Below are 10998 nucleotides of genomic sequence, written 5' to 3'. Positions count from 1 at the left end.
GAAGCTCTCTTCCTGATTGTGAAGATCAGGCTGCTTGTCGATAATGTCATAGACGTTCTGGATTGTTCTAAATCGCCAGAAGACATTCGTTTTGACGTTTTGGACAGGGTGACAGTGACAGGGCAGATGGATGTCTTCACCTTCAGACACTGTGATCGGCTCCTGAGAAAAGACTAAACACACACACACACACACACACACACACACACACACACACACACACACACACACACACACACACACACACACACACACGCACATTAACAACATAAATAACGTCTCTATAGCAGGTGTCTTCAACAGGGGGTCCGGGACCCCTGGGGGATCCTCAGAGCTACTACAGGGGTGCTACCAAATTATTATGTGATTTTTCATCTCCCTGTTGAACCCTGTTATCCCTTTTTATGAGGATTATCCAAAAATAGCAGATCTTCAAGTTCACAACGCCTCCCGCTGCAAGGCGTTGTGATCTTGTAGATCTTCAATTTTCATCAATTAGGGTTGATGTAGATGGGAAAAAAATATCAGACCGACAGACCAAGTATTGAGGTTTTAATAAACTTTAAGTGGTTAAATGTCAGAAAATGCATTCATGGCTTAATGTTGAACATGAATACAGTACATACATTTACTAGTAAGACTCCCTAAATCAGGAGATGTACGAATCGGCCTGATGGTGGCGCTAAATGGGACACATCCATGTTGATGACAGGACTCTAGACATACTGTGTACCGCTTTGCATGATTTTAGGGCAACATCTGTAGGAGCAGTGTCCAAAAATGTGTTTAAAAAATCGGCCTGATGGTGGCGCTAAATGTGACAGAATCATGTTGATGACATGACTGTAGACATACTGTGTAACGATTTGTGTGATTTTAGGGCAAAATTTGTAGGAGCAGTGTCCAAAAATGTGTTTTACAAGAATCGGCCTTATGGCGGCACTAGAAGAGGGCCATGTGAGAAATTAATATAGTACATACAGTACATTTACACAACAACACTGATGAACGTTAAAATCTGCAACACAGTTTTATACAATATGTAGTGGGGGTCCCTGCTTCATCTCTCTCAGCTAAGGGGTCCCTGCTTCATCTCTCTCTCAGCTAAGGGGTCCCTGCTTCATCTCTCTCTCAGCTAAGGGGTCCCTGCTTCATCTCTCTCAGCTAAGGGGTCCCTGCTTCATCTCTCTCTCAGCTAAGGGGTCCCTGCTTCATCTCTCGTCCCCCAATTCGATGTGCCGGGCTGGCAAGCGCAGGATCAGTCAAAATCAACTGGGGTTTCTCCTACAATAGCCACGTTATAGGCTATATTTCCTACCTTCAATAGACATGATGATTCACAAAATGTTTGGATCACATTATCACATTATCCCCAGAGGCATGGACCGTGACATCACAATATCGTCATGCTTCACGTGACATCTTAAATCTCCTTATTACCAGTAAGACGCCCTAAGGGCGAGAATGCATCATGTGATATCTCCAGGGCATGGCCACGTTATAAGCTACCTTCAATGGACCTACATGATGAATAATCTAACGTTTTGTAAAATGTTCACACCTAATGCATAATGGATTGATGAAACGACTATGCTTTAGGGTCATCCTTATATGGCGATAACTAATGACCTCTATATAAAGTTGATCTACCTATCTATCTAGGAATGTGACAAAAACCAAAAAATATTATTGAACTCTACTCTCCATGGCGTGAGTAATCAATAGAAAAAAAGTCATTTTGGGGGTGAACTACTCCTTTAATAGAGACCAGTTGACCTATGTTTCAATATATAAAACTAATCTACTATAAATAAATTAGGCAAATCTACGTCCGTCTGTGAGTCTGCGCTTACGTCATCCAATGGGAAAACCCTTGGAAAAACACAGAGTGACGTCATCAAGGGGGTGATGACGTCATCAAGGGGGTGATGACGTCACCATCAACAGGTGAGGCCTGATATAAATAACAAGGCACTCTCTGCTGGTGCATAACTAGGCCAACGGGCCATGCATAAATTAGTCAAATCTATGTATGTCTGTCAGTGTCTCTGCATCTGTGTTTATGCCATTGGCCCGTAGCCAATCAGAGAGGGGCAAAGGGTGATGTCATAACATCGAGGCATATATAAGGGCCACGAGAGGGGCCGTCTATGCCCGTAGCCAATTAGATGGACATAAACGCACATACTGTATGTCTGATAAGCTTGAGGATTGGTGGATTGGAGAGATTCACATGACATTTGATTCACATGATCTCTGTGGACACTGTACTATTTTGATAGTTGTGCCCTAAGACACTTTATGTATCCCCCCTAGCCAGCCAGGTGCTCCCCAATGTCCCCTGGCGTGGCAGGGGGAGAGCGGAAACCAGGACTACAGGTTAGGTAGTCACCGGGTGAGAAAAATGGGTTGCAAAAACCGTGGGAAAGAAAATAAATAAAATCAAAGACACTTTATATATATATTTATATATTATTCGCCCCCCTCTCTTGATGCACCTTCTCTTTACTGTTACAGTACTGTTCTTGTTTCTTCCTACCTTTTTCTTACTTCTCTGTAACTTTGTAAATAACTGTATACTGCTGTGCTACCATTGGGCAACTGAGTTTCCCCCCTGGGATAATAAAGGTATCTATCTATCTATCTATCTATCTATCTATCTATCTATCTATCTATCTACATTTTGGCCAACCAGACAATAAACGGACAGTTTCTGTGATTGGTCAAGTTTCACGTGACATCATAAAATCTTAGGCTACTATAAAACGGGCGATGCGGGTGCAAACCTCTATTATGATCAATATGGAATAGCTCTCACATTTCAATGATATGATCAAAGTGTGTGTACCTCCTCTCTTCTTACGCCCACCCTGGCGTCCTCTCTGCTCACGGCCACCACGGTGCTCTGGCCTGCGCTGCAGCTGTCTGCCGAGAACAGGTCTGGCTGCAGGTCTGCCGGCCACAGGCCTGCTGGCTGCAGGCCTTGACGGTTTCGAGGGAACACTGCTGGTATCTAGACAAAGACAAGATGATCATCAGAAGACCATAAACATGTTTTACAAAATGTTGTAAGTGTAGTGTATTGATAAAGCATGTGCATAATGAAAACCATAAGTTGCTGAGTTAGTTGGAGACATACTGAACTTAACATGTGGTTTTGGTAGCAAAAATCTCTTTCTCAAAGCTATGCTAACTCTTTGGTGGGATTCTACTGTAGTTGTAGAGTGGTAATACTTAAAGGAATAGTTCACCCCCAAAGTGACTTTTTTTTCTATTGATTAGTCACACCATGGAGAGTAGAGTTCAATAATATGTTTTGGTTTTTGTCACATTATTCTTAAGACAAAAATTTGATTAGAGTAAATTTACCCCCGTTGATTCCGGATGGGGACCCGTTTCGAAACGGGTCCCCATCCGGAACGAATGGGGGTAAATTTATTGTTAGCACATTTTTGTCTTAGGAATGCGACAAAAAACTAAAAATATTATTGAACTCCAGTCTCCATGGCGTGAGTAATCAATAGAAAAAAAGTCATTTTGGGGGTGAACTACTCCTTTAATGCTATCAAATCACAAAGCCAGGGGCCGTATAACTGGAGCTGAATGGAAAAGAGGTTCCACTGTACCTAGTGCAAAGCTGGAAGAAGGCTCCTGGCTGGTGGAGGGGAGTGCCTCCTCAACGTTCCTCTGGGACACCACATGATCCCCTGATCCCTCTGCACTGGGCCTGGAACACACAAACATTGATGGTAGCAACCAAAAAAAAGACTTGATTGAGAGAATAACAAATAAAAAAAATAAAAGGTAAGGCTGCATGAAACATAAGGTTAAGCAGTGAAACAATGATTTGAATAAACCCAGAGACCCTAGGTCAAATCAACCATAGAGGCCATGCTGCCACAGAATAACAAAAAGCCAGCAAGAGCCGTGGACGCGGCGGTCAGCGGCTGTCTCTCCAAAAAGCATAACAGACCTGTCTCCAGCTGGCTCCCTCTCCTCTCCTGAAATGGATAAGGATATATCCAGGCCCGGCGTGGATGGGCTCCCCATTGGCAGCGACAGGGAGAATCCCGCAACTGTGGGAGTCAAAATGGAAAATTTAGACCTGGTTGCAAAACTCTGACCCATCGCTTAGCCTATGAAAATAAACCGAACTGTGTGATCCAGCCGAATCCAATTGATTGATTGAAGACTTTATTAGAAGTTTGCATAGGAAAAGGTACAGTTTCATGACGGTACAGTTCACTGGTACAAGGTCTACTAAAAGGAGATCCATGAAAAGACTAAGCTTATTTCCACTGGAAACCATTGAAGTATCTCATATAACATTGAATGACAGACAAATAGAACACAGTACTATGCAGTAGATATGTAAAGAAAAAGAAAACAGTAATTCTAAACAAACAGTATATACAAAGAAGGGGCAGGGTAGGGTTGGGCTAGGTTCGTTTTTTTACCAGTTGCGAACGGCTGCTGCCTGTAAGTGGTTTTTCAGGGCAATTTTAAAGGATTCTAGTGATCCACACTCCTTTATGACCTTCGGTAAGGCTTTCCACATTTTGGTGGTATAGCAGAAAAAAGAGTTTGACCCTTTGTTGGTTTTGACTCTGGGTTGAAAGTGATCTGTGGCGCTGCCTCTGGTGTTGTAATTATGGACATCCTTAATGTTTGCCAGACCCATGAAATGGGTAGACCTACATAAGCAAATGTCGGTCTGTCCGGGTTTTCTATATAAAGGGTATATATGATGATGACATGATGATGACATGCCTACAAAAGGCATGATGTCATAAATGATGATGACAGACAGGGGGTTGGCAGAACCGGGGTCTGGCACAACCAGGTTGACCGCCAGACCCAGAGGGTCGGCCTACATTGTGTCCATATTTGGTCACAATGATGTCACAAATGATGATGACATGAGGGAGGGACAGACAGCCTATAAAGGGACAGACAGCCTATAAATGTACCATTAAATTTATAGGCCCAGAGGGTTGGCAGAACCGGGGTCTGGCACAACCAGGTTGACCTGGTCTAGTTATAAAGTATTTTGACAGGTACTTGGGTATCATAGTGGTGTAGTGTATCTTGTACACCAGGCCCATTGCAAGTTGCTGTACTCTGTCATCTAATCTGAGCCACCCCACTCTTAACTGGTGAGTAGCGGTGAGGTGAGTCTGATAGGGAAGGTTAAGTAGGACCCTAATTAGTTTATTTTGGGCATCAAGGGGGTGATGACGTCATCAAGGGGGTGATGACGTCACCATCAACAGGTGAGGCCTGATATAAATAACAAGGCACTCTCTGCTGGTGCATAACTAGGCCAACGGGCCATGCATAAATTAGTCAAAAATCTATGTATGTCTGTCAGTGTCTCTGCATCTGTGTTTATGCCATTGGCCCGTAGCCAATCAGAGAGGGGCAAAGGGTGATGTCATAACATCGAGGCATATATAAGGGCCACGAGAGGGGCCGTCTATGCCCGTAGCCAATTAGATGGACATAAACGCACATACTGTATGTCTGATAAGCTTGAGGATTGGTGGATTGGAGAGATTCACATGACATTTGATTCACATGATCTCTGTGGACACTGTACTATTTTGATAGTTGTGCCCTAAGACACTTTATGTATCCCCCCTAGTCAGCCAGGTGCTCCCCTATGTCCCCTGGCGCGGCAGGGGGAGAGCGGAAACCAGGACTACAGGTTAGGTAGTCACCGGGTGAGAAAAATGGGTTGCAAAAACCGTGGGAAAGAAAATAAATAAAATCAAAGACACTTTATATATATATTTATATATTATTCGCCCCCCTCTCTTGATGCACCTTCTCTTTACTGTTACAGTACTGTTCTTGTTTCTTCCTACCTTTTTCTTACTTCTCTGTAACTTTGTAAATAACTGTATACTGCTGTGCTACCATTGGGCAACTGAGTTCCCCCCTGGGATAATAAAGGTATCTATCTATCTATCTATCTATCTACCTATCTACCTATCTATCTATCTATCTATCTATCTATCTATCTATCTACCTATCTACCTATCTATCTATCTATCTATCTATCTACATTTTGGCCAACCAGACAATAAACGGACAGTTTCTGTGATTGGTCAAGTTTCACGTGACATCATAAAATCTTAGGCTACTATAAAACGGGCGATGCGGGTGCAAACCTCTATTATGATCAATATGGAATAGCTCTCACATTTCAATGATATGTTCAAAGTGTGTGTACCTCCTCTCTTCTTACGCCCACCCTGGCGTCCTCTCTGCTCACGGCCACCACGGTGCTCTGGCCTGCGCTGCAGCTGTCTGCCGAGAACAGGTCTGGCTGCAGGTCTGCCGGCCACAGGCCTGCTGGCTGCAGGCCTTGACGGTTTCGAGGGAACACTGCTGGTATCTAGACAAAGACAAGATGATCATCAGAAGACCATAAACATGTTTTACAAAATGTTGTAAGTGTAGTGTATTGATAAAGCATGTGCATAATGAAAACCATAAGTTGCTGAGTTAGTTGGAGACATACTGAACTTAACGTGTGGTTTTGGTAGCAAAAATCTCTTTCTCAAAGCTATGCTAACTCTTTGGTGGGATTCTACTGTAGTTGTAGAGTGGTAATACTTAAAGGAATAGTTCACCCCCAAAATGACTTTTTTTTCTATTGATTAGTCACACCATGGAGAGTAGAGTTCAATAATATGTTTTGGTTTTTGTCACATTATTCTTAAGACAAAAATTTGATTTGAATAAATTTACCCCCGTTGATTCCATCCGGAACGAATGGGGGTAAATTTATTGTTAGCACATTTTTGTCTTAGGAATGCAACAAAAAACTAAAAATATTATTGAACTTTAATAGTCTCCATGGCGTGAGTAATCAATAGAAAAAAAAGTCATTTTGGGGGTGAACTACTCCTTTAATGCTATCAAATCACAAAGCCAGGGGCCGTATAACTGGAGCTGAATGGAAAAGAGGTTCCACTGTACCTAGTGCAAAGATGGAAGAAGGCTCCTGGCTGGTGGAGGGGAGTGCCTCCTCAACGTTCCTCTGGGACACCACATGATCCCCTGATCCCTCTGCACTGGGCCTGGAACACACAAACATTGATGGTAGCAACCAAAAAAAAGATAAGACTTGATTGGGGTAATAATAAATTAAAAAAATAAAAGGTAAGGCTGCATGAAACATAAGGTTAAGCAGTGAAACAATGATTTGAATAAACCCAGAGACCCTAGGTCAAATCAACCATAGAGGCCATGCTGCCACAGAATAACAAAAAGCCAGCAAGAGCCGTGGACGCGGCGGTCAGCGGCTGTCTCTCCAAAAAGCATAACAGACCTGTCTCCAGCTGGCTCCCTCTCCTCTCCTGAAATGGATAAGGATATATCCAGGCCCGGCGTGGATGGGCTCCCCATTGGCAGCGACAGGGAGAATCCCGCAACTGTGGGAGTCAAAATGGAAAATTTAGACCTGGTTGCAAAACTCTGACCCATCGCTTAGCCTATGAAAATAAACCAAACTGTGTGATCCAGCCAAATCCAATTGATTGATTGAAGACTTTATTAGAAGTTTGCATAGGAAAAGGTACAGTTTCATGACGGTACAGTTCACTGGTACAAGCTCTACTAAAAGGAGATCCATGAAAAGACTAAGCTTATTTCCACTGGAAACCATTGAAGTATTTCATATAACATTGAATGACAGACAAATAGAACACAGTACTATGCAGTAGATATGTAAAGAAAAACAAAAAAGAAAAGAGTAAGTCTAAACAAACAGTATATACAAAGTAAGGGCAGGGTAGGGTTGGGCTATTTTCTTTTACCAGTTGCGAACGGCTGCTGCCTGTAAGTGGTTTTTCAGGGCAATTTTAAAGGATGCTAGTGATCCACACTCCTTTATGACCTTCGGTAAGGCTTTCCACATTTTGGTGGTATAGCAGAAAAAAAGAGTTTGACCCTTTGTTGGTTTTGACTCTGGGTTGAAAGTGATCTGTGGCGCTGCCTCTAGTGTTGTAATTATGGACATCCTTAATATTTATAAAGTATTTTGCATCTGTGTTTCTCTGCATCTGTGTTTATGCCATTGGCCCGTAGCCAATCAGAGAGGGGCAAAGGGTGATGTCATAACATCGAGGCATATATAAGGGCCACGAGAGGGGCCGTCTATGCCCGTAGCCAATTAGATGGACATAAACGCACATACTGTATGTCTGATAAGCTTGAGGATTGGTGGATTGGAGAGATTCACATGACATTTGATTCACATGATCTCTGTGGACACTGTACTATTTTGATAGTTGTGCCCTAAGACACTTTATGTATCCCCCCTAGCCAGCCAGGTGCTCCCCAATGTCCCCTGGCGCGGCAGGGGGAGAGCGGAAACCAGGACTACAGGTTAGGTAGTCACCGGGTGAGAAAAATGGGTTGCAAAAACCGTGGGAAAGAAAATAAATAAAATCAAAGACACTTTATATATATATTTATATATTATTCGCCCCCCTCTCTTGATGCACCTTCTCTTTACTGTTACAGTACTGTTCTGGTTTCTTCCTACCTTTTTCTTACTTCTCTGTAACTTTGTAAATAACTGTATACTGCTGTGCTACCATTGGGCAACTGAGTTCCCCCCTGGGATAATAAAGGTATCTATCTATCTATCTATCTATCTATCTATCTATCTATCTATCTATCTATCTATCTACCTATCTATCTATCTATCTACCTATCTACCTATCTATCTATCTATCTATCTATCTATCTATCTATCTATCTATCTATCTACCTATCTACCTATCTATCTACCTATCTACCTATCTATCTATCTACCTATCTATCTATCTATCTACCTATCTACCTATCTATCTATCTATCTATCTATCTACATTTTGGCCAAACAGACAATAAACGGACAGTTTCTGTGATTGGTCAAGTTTCACGTGACATCATAAAATCTTAGGCTACTATAAAACGGGCGATGCGGGTGCAAACCTCTATTATGATCAATATGGAATAGCTCTCACATTTCAATGATATGATCAAAGTGTGTGTACCTCCTCTCTTCTTACGCCCACCCTGGCGTCCTCTCTGCTCACGGCCACCACGGTGCTCTGGCCTGCGCTGCAGCTGTCTGCCGAGAACAGGTCTGGCTGCAGGTCTGCCGGCCACAGGCCTGCTGGCTGCAGGCCTTGACGGTTTCGAGGGAACACTGCTGGTATCTAGACAAAGACAAGATGATCATCAGAAGACCATAAACATGTTTTACAAAATGTTGTAAGTGTAGTGTATTGATAAAGCATGTGCATAATGAAAACCATAAGTTGCTGAGTTAGTTGGAGACCCGTTTCGAAACGGGTCCCCATCCGGAACTAGCCAGCCAGGTGCTCCCCTATGTCCCCTGGCGCGGCAGGGGGAGAGCGGAAACAAGGACTACAGGTTAGGTAGTCACCGGGTGAGAAAAATGGGTTGCAAAAACCGTGGGAAAGAAAATAAATAAAATCAAAGACACTTTATATATATATTTATATATTATTCGCCCCCCTCTCTTGATGCACCTTCTCTTTACTGTTACAGTACTGTTCTTGTTTCTTCCTACCTTTTTCTTACTTCTCTGTAACTTTGTAAATAACTGTATACTGCTGTGCTACCATTGGGCAACTGAGTTCCCCCCTGGGATAATAAAGGTATCTATCTATCTATCTATCTATCTATCTATCTATCTATCTATCTATCTATCTATCTATCTATCTATCTATCTATCTACATTTTGGCCAACCAGACAATAAACGGACAGTTTCTGTGATTGGTCAAGTTTCACGTGACATCATAAAATCTTAGGCTACTATAAAACGGGCGATGCGGGTGCAAACCTCTATTATGATCAATATGGAATAGCTCTCACATTTCAATGATATGATCAAAGTGTGTGTACCTCCTCTCTTCTTACGCCCACCCTGGCGTCCTCTCTGCTCACGGCCACCACGGTGCTCTGGCCTGCGCTGCAGCTGTCTGCCGAGAACAGGTCTGGCTGCAGGTCTGCCGGCCACAGGCCTGCTGGCTGCAGGCCTTGACGGTTTCGAGGGAACACTGCTGGTATCTAGACAAAGACAAGATGATCATCAGAAGACCATAAACATGTTTTACAAAATGTTGTAAGTGTAGTGTATTGATAAAGCATGTGCATAATGAAAACCATAAGTTGCTGAGTTAGTTGGAGACATACTGAACTTAACGTGTGGTTTTGGTAGCAAAAATCTCTTTCTCAAAGCTATGCTAACTCTTTGGTGGGATTCTACTGTAGTTGTAGAGTGGTAATACTTAAAGGAATAGTTCACCCCCAAAAAGTCATTTTGGGGGTGAACTACTCCTTTAATGCTATCAAATCACAAAGCCAGGGGCCGTATAACTGGAGCTGAATGGAAAAGAGGTTCCACTGTACCTAGTGCAAAGCTGGAAGAAGGCTCCTGGCTGGTGGAGGGGAGTGCCTCCTCAACGTTCCTCTGGGACACCACATGATCCCCTGATCCCTCTGCACTGGGCCTGGAACACACAAACATTGATGGTAGCAACCAAAAAAAAGATAAGACTTGATTGGGGTAATAATAAATAAAAAAAATAAAAGGTAAGGCTGCATGAAACATAAGGTTAAGCAGTGAAACAATGATTTGAATAAACCCAGAGACCCTAGGTCAAATCAACCATAGAGGCCATGCTGCCACAGAATAACAAAAAGCCAGCAAGAGCCGTGGACGCGGCGGTCAGCGGCTGTCTCTCCAAAAAGCATAACAGACCTGTCTCCAGCTGGCTCCCTCTCCTCTCCTGAAATGGATAAGGATATATCCAGGCCCGGCGTGGATGGGCTCCCCATTGGCAGCGACAGGGAGAATCCCGCAACTGTGGGAGTCAAAATGGAAAATTTAGACCTGGTTGCAAAACTCTGACCCATCGCTTAGCCTATGAAAATAAACCGAACTGTGTGATCCAGCCGAATCCAATTGA

This window comes from Nannobrachium achirus, assembly GCF_963921795.1.
Source record: "Nannobrachium achirus genome assembly, chromosome: 5".
Taxonomy (NCBI): Eukaryota; Metazoa; Chordata; class Actinopteri; order Myctophiformes; family Myctophidae; genus Nannobrachium; species Nannobrachium achirus.
The sequence above is the reverse complement of the archived record's forward strand: the minus strand, read 5'-3'. Positions refer to the sequence as shown.